The sequence below is a fragment of the Bufo bufo genome, chromosome 7 (genome assembly GCF_905171765.1).
Source record: "Bufo bufo chromosome 7, aBufBuf1.1, whole genome shotgun sequence".
NCBI lineage: Eukaryota > Metazoa > Chordata > Amphibia > Anura > Bufonidae > Bufo > Bufo bufo.
The window spans coordinates 21,470,234-21,486,445 of NC_053395.1; the positions used below are offsets into that span (position 1 = coordinate 21,470,234).

The following is a 16,212-nucleotide window of genomic DNA, read 5'->3' on the forward strand; positions in this document are numbered from 1 at the left end:
AACCTCCATAGCAACTGCATGTTGTGCATAATAATAACTTTAATGTTTGGAGGCTATGATGAGATATTTGGGTTAAAAACAATGCAGAGGGCGCCAGGACTTTTGCATCTCAGCACATTTGTCCTTGTAACGCTAGACAAATAAATGGAGCTTGCCAAGAGAAAATCAAAACCTCCAAATACCTACTGACACTAATGAACGATGCAGGATCCTTGGCAGCGCGTGTGTGTGTTGTCACCCCATCTCATCACAACATGGCCGCCGTACTAGTTCCACCAGTTCCAGAACAGATAGCTCTGTCCTTTACCTTGTGGCACGCATCACGGTTATCTGGTGGTGACAAATTGGTTCAAATACACTGGACTGGAACCACTGCATTAAAAGATATACAAAGGTATAGAATACTAGACAGGACGTGGTCGTTAAAGGGTACCTCCACCCAAACTTCATCATTCCCACATAACTTTATTGACTTACGCTACATGCACACGAACGTGGTTTGTTTCCGTGTCCGTTTCGTTGTTTTTGCGGATAGGATGCGGACCAGTAGTTCGCAATCAGTATGTCTGTTCCGTAGCCCCGCAAAAAAAAAAATAACATGTCCTATTCTTGTCCGTTTTAGGCATTGTTACAATGGATCCGCAAAAAAAACGGATGGCATACGGATGTCATTTTTTTATTTTTTTTTGCGGATCCGCAGTTTGCGGACCGCAAAACACGTACGGTCGTGTGCATGTAGCCTTATGCTGGGGATGTAGGACAAGTATTTTTACATTTTAGTCAGGCACCATATCCGAACCGAAATCTGCATTTTCTAATTGGGGATTTTGGTGCGGATTAGGCTACATGCACACGACCGTATCTGTTTTTCGGTCCGCAAATTGCGGATCCACAAAAACAAAATGGATGACATCCGCATGCCATCCGTTTCTTTTTTGCGGATGCATTGTAACAATGCCTAAAACGGACAAGAATAGGACAGGTTCTATTTTTTTTGCGGGGCTACGGAACGGACATACTGATGCGGACAGCACACGGTGTGCTGTCCGCTTTTTTTGCGGAACCATTGAAATAAATCGGTCCGCATCCTATCCGCAAAAAAAAAACGAACGGACACGGAAACAAACAACGTTCGTGTGCATGAAGCCTTAGGGCTCGTTCACACGATCGTTTTTTGCGTTCCGTATACGGGCTGTTTTTTTGCGTTCCGTATACAGTCCATATACGGAACCATTCATTTCAATGGTTCCGCAAAAAAAACTGAATGTACGCCGTATGCATTCCGTTTCCGTTTTTCCATTCCGTTGAAAGATAACATTCCCTATTATTGCCTGCAAATCACATTCCGTGGCTCCATTCAAGTCAATGGTCCGCAAAAAAATGTACTCCGTATGTCTTCCGTATCCGTTCCGTTTTTGCGGAACCATCTATTGAAAATTTTATGCCCAGCCCAATTTTTTCTATGTAATTACTGTATACTGTATATGCCATACGGAAAAACGGAACAGAAAAACAGAATGGGACCAGAAACACTACTGGAAAAAAAAAACGCAAAAACGGATCCGGGAGAAACGGCCCGCAAAACACTGAAAAAGACATATGGTGAACAAGCCCTTAGATGCAGTTTTGCTGCAGTTCTCACCCTTCCTTTAAGGCTGAATGCACACGCCCATGTTCCGCGGCCGAGAGCGGTCCGTGGTATGCCGGGCTGAATTCCTGTTCAGAGCAGGAGTGCACGGCGTCATTGGTTGCTATGACTCCGTGCGCTTCATGCTGCCGCTGCACTACAGTAATACACTGGTATGATCTATTACTGTATTGCAGCGGCGACATGAAGCGCACGGCGTCATAGCAACCAATGACGCCGTGCACTCCTGCTCTGAACAGGAATCCAGCCCGGCATACCACGGACCGCTCTCGGCCGCGGAACATGGCCGTGTGCATTCAGCCTAAAAAGGGTGAAATCCACAGCTAAAACGCAAACAAATTTGCTGGTACTGCTGTGGTTTTTCCACATTGGAATAGTGCATATTTAGTTACGTTTTTCTGTTGGTTTAGATGCAGATTTCTTATGGATTTTCTGTACTCAAATTTGCACTGTGTGCAGGTATCCTAAGAAGGGGGGGCGCTTTTCTAGGCTTTAAAGAGGACCTTTCACCACTCCTGACAGGCCTGTTTTAATAGCTTCATGCATTCCCCATGTAATAACAATCCCGGATCATCTATTCTTATGTCTCTATGTTGCGCCATTTCTTATTATATCTACTAGAAGTTATGAATACATTGCTATTAGCCTTCAGTAAGGGTACAGAGGGGTGTTACTAGTTGGGGGGGTGCACCTGCACAGATTCACTCTGTCCAATCAGCGCTGCCATTTTCAGACTGTGCAGGTACAATCTTTTACTTCCAGGCTGACTATCAGAATTAATATCAGAACAGGTAGCATTGACCAGGAATCAAATGTTATGTGAACTGTGCCCATAAATCTGCTGTCTAGAAACTGGGCAGGAGTTCAATCCTGATTTATCAAAGTTGTGCTTTTGTGTGTGAAGTGCAATCTGTAATAAAGGGACAATTCCCAAGATAAGATATGTATTCCCAGTTAGTCTGTTGTACGAACATATGCAAACTACTGTAAAACTGCCCCTACATACAAGAATATGACTACTATAATACTGCCTCCTATGTACAAGAATATAACTACTATAATACTGCTCCTATGTACAAGAATATAACTACAATAATACTGCTCCTATGTACAAGAATATAACTACTATAATACTGCTCCTATGTACAAGAATATAACTACTATAATACTGCCTCCTATGTACAAGAATATAACTACTATAATACTGCTCCTATGTACAAGAATATAACTACTATAATACTGCCTCCTATGTACAAGAATATAACTACTATAATACTGCTCCTATGTACAAGAATATAACTACTATAATACTGCCTCCTATGTACAAGAATATAACTACTATAATACTGCTCCTATGTACAATAATATATAACTACTATAATACTGCTCTTATGTACAAGGATATAACTACTATAATACTGCTCCTATGTACAAGAATATAACTACTATAATACTGCTCCTATGTACAAGAATATAACTACTATAATACTGCCTCCTATGTACAAGAATATAACTACTATAATACTGCCTCCTATGTACAAGAATATAACTACTATAATACTGCTCCTATGTACAAGAATATAACTACTATAATACTGTCTCCTATGTACAAGAATATAACTACTATAATACTGCCTCCTATGTACAAGAATATAACTACTATAATACTGCTCCTATGTACAAGAATATAACTACTATAATACTGCTCCTATGTACAAGAATATAACTACTATAATACTGTCTCCTATGTACAAGAATATAACTACTATAATACTGCCTCCTATGTACAAGAATATAACTACTATAATACTGCTCCTATGTACAAGAATATAACTACTATAATACTGCTCCTATGTACAAGAATATAACTACTATAATACTGCCTCCTATGTACAGGAATATAACTACTATAATACTGCTCCTATATACAGGGATATAACTACTATAATACTGCTCCTATGTACAAGAATATAACTACTATAATACTGCTCCTATGTACAAGAATATACCTACTATAATACTGCCTCCTATGTACAAGAATATAACTACTATAATACTGCTCCTATGTACAAGAATATAACTACTATAATACTGCTCCTATGTACAAGAATATAACTACTATAATACTGCTCCTATGTACAAGAATATAACTACTATAATACTGCCTCCTATGTACAAGAATATAACTACTATAATACTGCCTCCTATGTACAGGAATATAACTACTATAATACTGCCTCCTATGTACAAGAATATAACTACTATAATGCTGCCTCCTATGTACAAGAATATAACTACTATAATACTGCCTCCTATGTACAAGAATATAACTACTATAATACTGCTCCTGTGTACAAGAATATACCTACTATAATACTGCCTCCTATGTACAAGAATATAACTACTATAATACTGCCTCCTATGTACAAGAATATAACTACTATAATACTGCTCCTGTGTACAAGAATATAACTACTATAATACTGCCTCCTATGTACAAGAATATAACTACTATAATACTGCCTCCTATGTACAAGAATATAACTACTATAATACTGCTCCTATGTACAAGAATATAACTACTATAATACTGCCTCCTATGTACAGGAATATAACTACTATAATACTGCCTCCTATGTACAAGAATATAACTACTATAATGCTGCCTCCTATGTACAAGAATATAACTACTATAATACTGCTCCTGTGTACAAGAATATAACTACTATAATACTGCTCCTATGTACAAGAATATAACTACTATAATACTGCTCCTGTGTACAAGAATATAACTACTATAATACTGCCTCCTATGTACAAGAATATAACTACTATAATACTGCCTCCTATGTACAAGAATATAACTACTATAATACTGCTCCTATGTACAAGAATATAACTACTATAATACTGCTCCTATGTACAAGAATATAACTACTATAATACTGCTCCTATGTACAAGAATATAACTACTATAATACTGCCTCCTATGTACAAGAATATACCTACTATAATACTGCTCCTATGTACAAGAATATAACTACTATAATACTGCTCCTATGTACAAGAATATAACTACTATAATACTGCTCCTATGTACAAGAATATAACTACTATAATACTGCTCCTATGTACAAGAATATAAATACTATAATACTGCCTCCTATGTACAAGAATATACCTACTATAATACTGCCTCCTATGTACAAGAATATAACTACTATAATACTGCCTCCTATGTACAAGAATATAACTACTATAATACTGCCTCCTATGTACAAGAATATAAATACTATAATACTGCTCCTATGTACAAGAATATAACTGCTATAATACTGCCTCCTATGTACAAGAATATAACTGCTATAATACTGCTCCTATGTACAAGAATATAACTACTATAATATTGCCTCCTATGTACAAGAATATAACTACTATAATACTGCCTCCTATGTACAAGAATATAACTACTATAATACTGCCTCCTATGTACAAGAATATAACTACTATAATACTTCTCCTATGTACAGGAATATAACTACTATAATACTGCTTCTATGTACAGGAATATAACTACTATAATACTGCTATGTACAAGAATATAACTACTATAATACTGCTCCTATGTACAAGAATATAACTACTATAATACTGCCTCCTATGTACAAGAATATAACTACTATAATACTGCTCCTATGTACAAGAATATAACTACTATAATACTGCTCCTATGTACAAGAATATAAATACTATAATACTGCCTCCTATGTACAAGAATATAACTACTATAATACTGCCTCCTATGTACAAGAATATAACTACTGTAATACTGCTCCTATGTACAAGAAATATAACTACTATAATACTGCCTCCCATGTACAAGAATATAACTACTGTTATACTTCTCCTATGTACAATAATATACTACTATAATACTGCTCCTATATACAAGAATATAACTACTATAATACTGCCTCCTATGTACAAGAATATAACTACTATAATACTGCTCCTATGTACAAGAATATAACTACTGTAATACTGCCTCCTATGTACAAGAATATAACTACTATAATACTGCTCCTATGTACAAGAATATAACTACTATAATACTGCCTCCTATGTACAAGAATATACCTACTATAATACTGCTCCTATGTACAAGAATATAACTACTATAATACTGCTCCTATGTACTAGAATATAACTACTATAATACTGCCTCCTATGTACAAGAATATAACTACTATAATACTGCTCCTATGTACAAGAATATAACTACTATAATACTGCCTCCTATGTACAAGAATATAACTACTATAATACTGCCTCCTATGTACAAGAATATACCTACTATAATACTGCCTCCTATGTACAAGAATATAACTACTATAATACTGCCTCCTATGTACAAGAATATACCTACTATAATACTGCCTCCTATGTACAAGAATATGTACACGGGGAGGGCGGTGCGCCCCGGGTGCCGGCTCTGACGGGGATGCCAGCAGGCCCAGAAGCAATGAGTGCATCCATCAATACAGATGGAAGCGCTCATTGCTAAAGCGCTGACACCCGTGACCTAGTCCCACATACTGTGGCGGGACAGGGAGGGGAGCGCATAGTTCCCTGCCCCGCCGCCGATCACCGCCATAGATTCAGGCCTAGTAGGCCTGAAGCCTATGCGGTAGTGAAATCCGGGCGCTGGCACGCGTGATAACTTCATCGTGCGCGCCTGTGCCGGGACTCAGCAGCACAGTTCCAGGACTCTGCAAGCAAGCGCAGGTAAGTTTCCTTCTTTCTTTTTTTTTTTTTTGCCAACTTTGGGGGACATGAGGGGGCCGAGGTGCACAGAGGACATGTCGGGGCAAACTTTTATTTTATATTATGATGTGGCAACTTTGGGGGACATGAGAGGGGTGCACACAGGAGGACGTGGGGGGAATATGGTGGGATACTGTGTGGCACAGTGGAGGGGGGGGTAATGTGGGGGACACTACTGTGTGGGGGGCAGTGTGGGGGACACTACTGTGTGGGGGCAGCGTGGGGGAAATTACTGTGTGGGGGCAGCGTGGGGGAAATTACTGTGTGGGGGGCAACATGGGGGACACTACTGTGTGGGGGCAGTGTGGGGGAAATTACTGTGTGGGGGAAATTACTGTGTGGGGGACACTACTGTGTGGGGGGCAGCGTGGGGGACACTACTGTGTGGGACACTACTGTGTGGGGGGCAGCGTGGGGGAAATTACTGTGTGGGGGGCAACATGGGGGACACTACTGTGTGGGGGCAGTGTGGGGGAAATTACTGTGTGGGGGACACTACTGTGTGGGGGACACTACTGTGTGGGGAGCAGCGTGGGGGAAATTACTGTGTGGGGGACACTACTGTGTGGGGGAAATTACTGTGTGGGGGACACTACTGTGTGGGGGGTAGCATGAGGGACACTACTGTGTGGGGGGCAACGTGGGGGACACTACTATGTGGGGGGCCTTGCTATTGGGGAGGCACTGTAGAGGCCATTCTATTATTTCTGGGGACACTATACAGGGATTATTGCCTGGAGCACAATATAGGGTGGTATTATTACTCGGAGCACTCTAGGGGACATTATATCTGCTGTGGACACTATAGGGACATTTGGGGTAATTTATTAAACTGGTGTAAAGTAGAACTGACTTAGTTGCCGATAGCAGCCAATCAGATTTCACCTTTCATATTAGACAGCTCTTTTGGAAATCCAGTTCTTCTTTATACCAGTTTGATAAATGACCCCAATTATTATGTCTACTGGGGTCACTATGTTTTCAGCAGTATAGTACCTGGGACATTGGGGGGCACAACGGGCACAGTATTGGGGGTGGCAGCAGGATGACACTGTGGGGACACCAGGATGGGGAGGTCGATGGAAAAATTGAGAAATCTAACGTGTCTGTGTTACAAACTGTAGAGACGAGATGCGGCTGAAAGAATTTCTCATGGCGGTCTAACGGAGGAGAAGAGGAAAGAGAAGGTCTACATGACAGGAGATGTCACTGGATGTAAGAGGTATGTGGTCAATTATTGGGGGGGGGTGCCAGAGAAAGGACCCGCCCCGGGTGCCACACCCTGGGCACGCCACTGGGCAGTACACCCTGTATACAGTGAGGGGCAGTACAGAGCACACATAGTGCAGTACACCCTGTATACAGTGAGGGGCAGTACAGAGCACACATAGTGCAGTACACCCTGTATACAGTGAGGGGCATTACAGAGCACACATAGTGCAGTACACCCTGTATACAGTGAGGGGCAGTACAGAGCACACATAGTGCTGTACACCACCCTGTATACAGTGAGGGGCAGTACAGAGCACACATAGTGCAGTACACCCTGTATACAGTGAGGAGCAGTACAGAGCACACATAGTGCAGTACACCCTGTATACAGTGAGGGGCAGTACAGAGCACACATAGTGCAGTACACCCTGTATACAGTGAGGGGCAGTACAGAGCACACATAGTGCAGTACACCCTGTATACAGTGAGGGGCAGTACAGAGCACATATAGTGCAGTACACCCTGTATACAGTGAGGGGCAGTACAGAGCACACATAGTGCTGTACACCCTGTATACAGTGAGGAGCAGTACAGAGCACACACAGTGCAGTACACCCTGTATACAGTGAGGAGCAGTACAGAGCACACACAGTGCAGTACACCCTGTATACAGTGAGGGGCAGTACAGAGCACACATAGTGCAGTACACCCTGTATACAGTGAGGAGCAGTACAGAGCACACATAGTGCAGTACACCCTGTATACAGTGAGGGGCAGTACAGAGCACACATAGTGCAGTACACCCTGTATACAGTGAGGGGCAGTACAGAGCACACATAGTGCAGTACACCCTGTATACAGTGAGGGGCAGTACAGAGCACACATAGTGCAGTACACCCTGTATACAGTGAGGGGCAGTACAGAGCACACATAGTGCAGTACACCCTGTATACAGTGAGGGGCAGTACAGAGCACACATAGTGCAGTACACCCTGTATACAGTGAGGGGCAGTACAGAGCACACATAGTGCAGTACACCCTGTATACAGTGAGGGGCAGTACAGAGCACACATAGTGCAGTACACCCTGTATACAGTGAGGAGCAGTACAGAGCACACACAGTGCAGTACACCCTGTATACAGTGAGGGGCAGTACAGAGCACACATAGTGCTGTACACCCTGTATACAGTGAGGAGCAGTACAGAGCACACACAGTGCAGTACACCCTGTATACAGTGAGGGGCAGTACAGAGCACACATAGTGCTGTACACCCTGTATACAGTGAGGAGCAGTACAGAGCACACATAGTGCAGTACACCCTGTATACAGTGAGGGGCAGTACAGAGCACACATAGTGCAGTACACCCTGTATACAGTGAGGGGCAGTACAGAGCACACATAGTGCAGTACACCCTGTATACAGTGAGGGGCAGTACAGAGCACACATAGTGCTGTACACCACCCTGTATACAGTGAGGGGCAGTACAGAGCACACATAGTGCAGTACACCCTGTATACAGTGAGGGGCAGTGCAGAGCACACATAGTGCAGTACACCCTGTATACAGTGAGGAGCAGTACAGAGCACACATAGTGCAGTACACCCTGTATACAGTGAGGGGCAGTACAGAGCACACATAGTGCAGTACACCCTGTATACAGTGAGGGGCAGTACAGAGCACACATAGTGCAGTACACCCTGTATACAGTGAGGAGCAGTACAGAGCACACATAGTGCAGTACACCCTGTATACAGTGAGGAGCAGTACAGAGCACACACAGTGCAGTACACCCTGTATACAGTGAGGAGCACACAGATGAGGGCAGACATCGCTCCCGCTTTGTCCTCTTTGTTCCTGTCCACACAACTCAGCTTGCTCTCCAAACAGATCGATGCGCTCGACGCTCCTGGACACCTAGCTTCCCTTTCATTGACACTCTTTTTTTTTTTTTTTTTTTTTGGGTGACGTCATACGCCCTAGGCGGATGAGAGGTGGGGGCACAGTGTATGGTCAGATCGATGTTATCTGCGCTCCCCAGGCTCTCTCGGCGCCGCCATTTTCAGTGTCTGAAAGCTAGTGAGAGAAGAGGAGGCAGAGACCGGGGACCGGGAGCAGCGGCGCTGAGGTCACCGGAGGGCGGGAGTGACAGGTAACTGCTGGAGACACACGGGACCGACGTCACTGTATGCCCGGGGTGTGCTGGGCGTGTGTGGGATACATGTGTCCTGTGGTACTGTGTGTGCCTGACATCCCTGTGTGACAGCTCATGTGCCTCACATACTACATGTATGTTCTAACTGACCTGATGTGTGTATCACAGCTCGCTAACATGTGTCATATCTGTCACACGTCTGTTATGTGTGATATATAGATAATGTATATTACCCGTCTGTTATGTGATATATATTTATATATATTACATGTATGTCATGTGTGATATTATATATGTCGGTTCTCTGTCATGTGATATTACACGTCTGTCGTGCATTGTATGTGATTTCTGTGACATGTCTGTCTCCATCACTGCTCACATATTAGTCGTGTGCTGTACATGTCTTACATACATGTGGTTTATCAGTCGTGTGCTACTTGTAGATGACCTATGTACCTGCTGTCGTCCCTGTGTTCTCTTTATATCAGACGTGTAACGTGTTGTATAGTAACCGTCCAGTCGCGTGCTTCCCGCGGTGATAGCGGTGCTCGTACGTATCCGGATAGGTTCTTATAATAGGATAAATAATCATTATGTTGGGGGTTAAAAAAAATGAAGAGACTTTTACAAATAGTTTTGATTACAATAAGTTAACACTTTGGTGGAGATTTGTAGAATTGGCTTAGTTGCCCATAGCAACCAATCAGATTCCACCTTTCTTCTTCCAAAGGAGCTCTGACAAATGAAAGGAGGCATCTGATTGGTTGCTATGGGCAACTACGCCAGTTCTACTTTCCACCAGTTCTATAAATCTCCGGGGCAGAGCTGTGTGTCTCTGGCTACAGACTACGATCGGCCCCGTCTAGTCTGATCCTGCAGTCGTGTGTTACTGCACCTTCTGCATCCGTCTGTCCCCGAGTCGCCCTCTTTGCATTGACAGGTCGGTAATGAGGCTGATTGACGTCATGTTTGCATGACTTTGGCTGGAGGAGCGCTCAGGATATAAACATGCAGTGTAGAGAAGGCTGTACATAGTGTGTAAGGGTTAAAGGGGTATTCTGGTGATACTAGGTTATACCCTAACCACAGGATAGGGGATAACTATTAGAACGGGGGGGGATCCTACTTCTGGGACCCCCAGCGATCTTGACAACCAGGGGCCCCATACCTCCTGTAGCCCCCCCCCCCCCCCCCTAAAATGAACAGAGAGCGGCCGCTCCATTCATTTCTATGGAAGTTGTGGAGACGGCCCAGTACAGCGCTCGCCTGTCTCAGGAACTTCCATAGAAGCGAATGCAGCTGCCGCTCGCGTCCGATCGGAGCGAGGAGAAGACAGCAGTTGGGTTATTACAGAAGTGGAGTGCACACGCAAAGCGGAGCGATCCTATCGCTTAAAGGGGTATTCCAGATATTAAAGGGGTTGTCTCCCTTCAGCAAGTGGCGTTTATCATGTAGAGAATGAATCAAGTCTGAAACGATTACTCGATTGAATCGAAAAAAAAATCCTCGATGCAGATTTTTTGCATAGAGGATTCGTTTGTGTCATGTGACCACGTTGCGGAAATGAAACGCTTGCTATTACTCATCGCTCCGTGGTCACCCGCCGGCCCGCACCGCGCTGCACTTTCCTCCTGACACAAAGTCAGGACATAGTGCACGTAAGCGCGCGGAGAAGAAGAGGAAGGAGATGTGGAGCTGCGCCCCTACAGGAGAGGTATTTTATTTCACTGGCGCTGGGGACATGGCACTGGGGGGCAGGCTGGTGGCACTGGGGGGCTGATAATAGTCGATAGCTGCAGCCCCAGAATACAAGGCACTTACTAGTGTATTGTGATTCTCCATATTGCCTCCTTTACTGGCAGGATTCGTTTTTCCATCACATTATACACTGCTGGTATCCAGGGGTTACGACTAGGGATGAGCGAATCGACTTCGGATGAAACATCCGACGTCGTTTCGCATAAAACTTCGTTCTAATACCGTACAGAGCAGGAGCTCCGTACAGTATTAGAATGTATTGGCTCCGATGAGCCGAAGTTATTGCTTCGTGCAATAACTTCATAAATTCATTTGTACTGTAAAAAAAAAAACATTTCCCGAACTTGGGTTCGGTTCCATCTTTCGCTACATGATAAATGCTGAAGTGAGACAACCCCTTTTAATATGACTGGAATACCCCTTTAAGTAACAGGATTGCTCCGCTCTGTGTGTGCACTCCATTTCTGTAATAACCCAATTGCCGTCTCTGCTCTGATCTAATGTGCATTAGAAGGAAGTGGTTGTAATTCATGTCCTGCTGCTCCGGTTTTGGCAAAGAAACAAGATATTAATATTTTTCTAGACTGTGCGGTATAGATCCAGAGCTTTCTGGTGCAGTGACAGCGAGGGTCCCCCAGATATACAGAGCTCATATATAGAGTCAGTTTACATAAGAGGTCGAGTCACTAGAGGAGAATTATCAAAACTGCTGTAAAGGAAAACTGGTTTAGTTGCCCCCATAGCAACCAATCAGATTCCACCTTATATTATTCAGAGCTAATTTGGAAAATAAAAGGATCAATCTGATTGGTTTTATAGTTAACTAAGCCAATATTCATTAGTTCCAGTTTTGATTAATCTGCCCCACTTTGTCTATACATTACTTATCCTGTATTATACTCCAGAGCTGCACTCACTATTCTGCTGGTGCAGTCACTGTGTACATACATTACATTACCTATCCTGTACTGATCCTGAGTTACATCCTGTATTATACTCCAGAGCTGCACTCACTATTGTACTAAGTAAATATCAGTCCCTCGTCCTCCTCTTCTGTGGAGTCCACTTTGTGTTTGCCTCCTTCCTGTTGATCCTCTTCTACTTAGGGGGGGGGGCGCATGCTGTTGATTTCTACTTCGCTCTGCCGGGATCTGTTCCTGTTTTTTGATAAAAATACTACTATTGAACAAAACCATCAAGATTTGCAGAAGAACATTTCTGGGTAGCTTTCTCATTAACTTTGTCTTGTATACTTCCCACTGTATGTGTCAGTCTTTACTGCAAGCCTGGTATTCTATAGAGTTTGCTGGGGCTGAAAAGGCAGCAGAGGTTGCAGCTCAGCCCCAGTCATGTTAAGGATCAGCTTTGCTGTAGTCCTTTATTTGCCTAAACTGGTGATTTCAGAATTTCCATATCTGCGTCTCATTGAACATTGTTATCCTTGCTTTTAGCTTCTGACATCAGGATGTTTTATTCAGGGTTATATGTCTGATGGGCAGCGATCTTGGGCTCTTTCACACTTGCGTTATTGTCTTCCGGCATAGAGTTCCGTCGTCGGGGCTCTATGCCGGAAGAATACTGATCAGGATTATCCTAATGCATTCTGAATGGAGAGAAATCCGTTCAGGATGCATCAGGATGTCTTCAGTTCCGGTACGGAACGTTTTTTGGCCGGAGAAAATACCGCAGCATGCTGCGCTTTTTGCTCCGGCCAAAAATCCTGAAGACTTGCCGCAAGGCCGGATCCGGGATCAATGCCCATTGAAAGGCATTGATCCGGATCCGGCCTTAAGCTAAACGTCGTTTCGGCGCATTGCCGACCCGACGTTTAGCTTTTTCTGAATAGTTACCATGGCTGCCGGGACGCTAAAGTCCTGACAGCCATGGTAAGTGTAGCGGGGAGCAGGGGAGCAGCATACTTACCGTCCGTGCGGCTCCCCGGGCGCTCCAGAGTGACGTCAGGGCGCCCCAAGCGCATGGATCACGTGATCACATGGATCACGTCATCCATGCGCATGGGGCGCTCTGACGTCATTCTGGAGCGCCCGGGGAGCCGCACGGACTGTAAGTATACCGCTCCCCGCTCCTACTATGGCAACCAGGACTTTAATAGCGTCCTGGGTGCCATAGTAACACTGAAAGCATTTGGAAGACGGTTCCGTCTTCAAATGCTTTCAGTACACTTGCGTTGTTACGGATCCGGCAGGCACCTCCGGCAACGGAAGTGCATGCCGGATCCCAACAACGCAAGTGTGAAAGAGGCCTAAGCGAGGCTGAAAGCACATCCGAAATACTCACCAAACCATATACATAACAGGTGAGCGAACTGTGGGATAAGTAACGTATGTCACTCCACCAGCAGAATAGTGAGTGCAGCTCTGGAGTATAATACTGGATGTAACTCAGGATCAGTACAGGATAAGTAATGTATGTACACAGTGACTGCACCAGCAGAATAGTGAGTGCAGCTCTGGAGTATAATACAAGATGTAACTCAGGATCAGTACAGGATAAGTAATGTATGTACACAGTGACTGCACCAGCAGAATAGTGAGTGCAGCTCTGGAGTATAATACAGGATGTAACTCAGGATCAGTACAGGATAAGTAATGTAATGTATGTACACAGTGACTGCACCAGCAGAATAGTGAGTGCAGCTCTGGAGTATAATATAGGATGTAACTCAGGATCAGTACAGGATAAGTAATGTAATGTATGTACACAGTGACTCCACCAGCAGAATAGTGAGTGCAGCTCTGGAGTATAATACAGGATGTAACTCTCAGGATCAGTACAGGATAAGTAATGTATGTACACAGTGACTGCACCAGCAGAATAGTGAGTGCAGCTCTGGAGTATAATACGGGATATAACTCAGGATCAGTACAGGATAAGTAATGTATGTACACAGTGACTGCACCAGCAGAATAGTGAGTGCAGCTCTGGAGTATAATACAGGATGTAACTCAGGATCAGTACAGGATAAGTAATGTATGTACACAGTGACTGCACCAGCAGAATAGTGAGTGCAGCTCTGGAGTATAATACAGGATGTAACTCAGGATCAGTACAGGATAAGTAATGTATGTACACAGTGACTGCACCAGCAGAATAGTGAGTGCAGCTCTGGAGTATAATACAGGATGTAACTCAGGATCAGTACAGGATAAGTAATGTATGTACACAGTGACTGCACCAGCAGAATAGTGAGTGCAGCTCTGGAGTGTAATACAGGATGTAACTCAGGATCAGTGCAGGATACGTAATGTATGTACACAGTGACTGAGGCGCACAGAATATTTATTCATAAATTTTCACTTTTAAGTGAAATATGAGGCAAAATAGGATCAAGGCAATGAAGGTGAGAGGGCTGGGATGTGTTTTGTGTTCCTTTACTACAGACGTCCCCTGAAGTACATGGACATTTCACTGCCATACCTGGGTCCTTCAGAAGGAGACCTTTGTCCTTAGGCTACTTTCACACTAGCGTTCGGGGCTCCGCTTGTGAGTTCCGTTTGAAGGCTCTCACAAGCGGCCCCGAACGGATCCGTACTGCCCTAATGCATTCTGAATGGATGCGGATCCGCTCAGAATGCATCAGTCTGGCTCCGTTTGTCCTCCGCTCCGCTCAGCAGGCGGACACCTGAACGCAGCTTGCAGCGTTCGGGTGTCCGCCTGGCCGTGCGGAGGCAAACGGATCCGTGCAGACTTACAATGGAAGTCAATGGGGACGGATCCGTTTGAAGTTGACACAGTATGGCTCAATTTTCAAACGGATCCGTCCCCCATTGACTTTCAATGTAAAGTCAAAACGGATCCGTTTGCATTATCATGAACAAAAAAAAATAATTTTTTTATTATTTTTTTTGTTCATGGTAATGCAAACGGATCCGTTCTGAACGGATCTAAACGTTTGCATTAAAGGTGCGGATCCGTCTGGGCACATACCAGACGGATCCGACCTAAACGCAGGTGTGAAAGTAGCCTTACTTAGGTATTATTATTTAGTTCTATCTTCTTGACGTTAAGGACATGTAATGGAAATATCGCCCCTCCCCCCTTGTCTCCAGTACATTCCTGGCCCTTGGACCAAGGTGACCGGTCATACATTAACCTGGGGCTGCTCCCTGCGCTGCTAAGCAGTTTCTTGCCGGGTCGGATTGCGTGCGTCTCCATAGAGGGCAGCTTTCTGCATTGTCTCGGGGGCTCGTTCCTTACAAGGAGCCTTCGGTCCATATTTCTCCTGAGAACAATGCATATTCTTTGCACCTTCTGCCTTTCTGTATCCGTCACTGTCAGACGTACAATAGGAGCACGCGGACGAGTGTGACCCCCTGTAACCCGGCCGTTTACATGTCGCACTCACGTTAGTGCCGATCCGTTGGTTTAGCTTCGCCTCTTATTGTGAAATAATTGCACTGTAAACCTTGCTGAAGTTAAAACTTCGGAAACTTCCACCCCAGATAGTAGTAATAATAATGGTCCACGCAGTGAGCAGAGTCTCTCTTTGCAGCGTTTTGCTTTCCTGCCTGCTCTGGAGTTGTAAGAATCCTTTCTGAACACACATTTGTGGTTTTCATTTGCTTTTAAAGGGCATCTGTCAGCAGTTTTGTAC

General features: G+C 44.0%; 1 protein-coding gene across 3 annotated transcripts in view; it reads left to right on the forward strand.

The window, feature by feature from the left end:
- PRPSAP2 (phosphoribosyl pyrophosphate synthetase associated protein 2) overlaps positions 1-16,212 on the forward strand; it is a 42,342-nt gene that overhangs the window by 1,287 nt on the left and 24,843 nt on the right. Inside the window, exons 2-4 of one of the 3 annotated variants that reach the window (XM_040439479.1) lie at positions 9,668-9,836; positions 13,076-13,100; positions 13,861-13,914. The gene's annotated coding sequence lies outside the window, so the exon portion shown is untranslated. Of the gene's footprint in view, positions 1-9,667; positions 9,837-11,509; positions 11,554-13,075; positions 13,101-13,860; positions 13,915-16,212 lie in introns of those variants that run through there. The other 2 variants (XM_040439478.1, XM_040439480.1) reach the window with 2 other exon arrangements.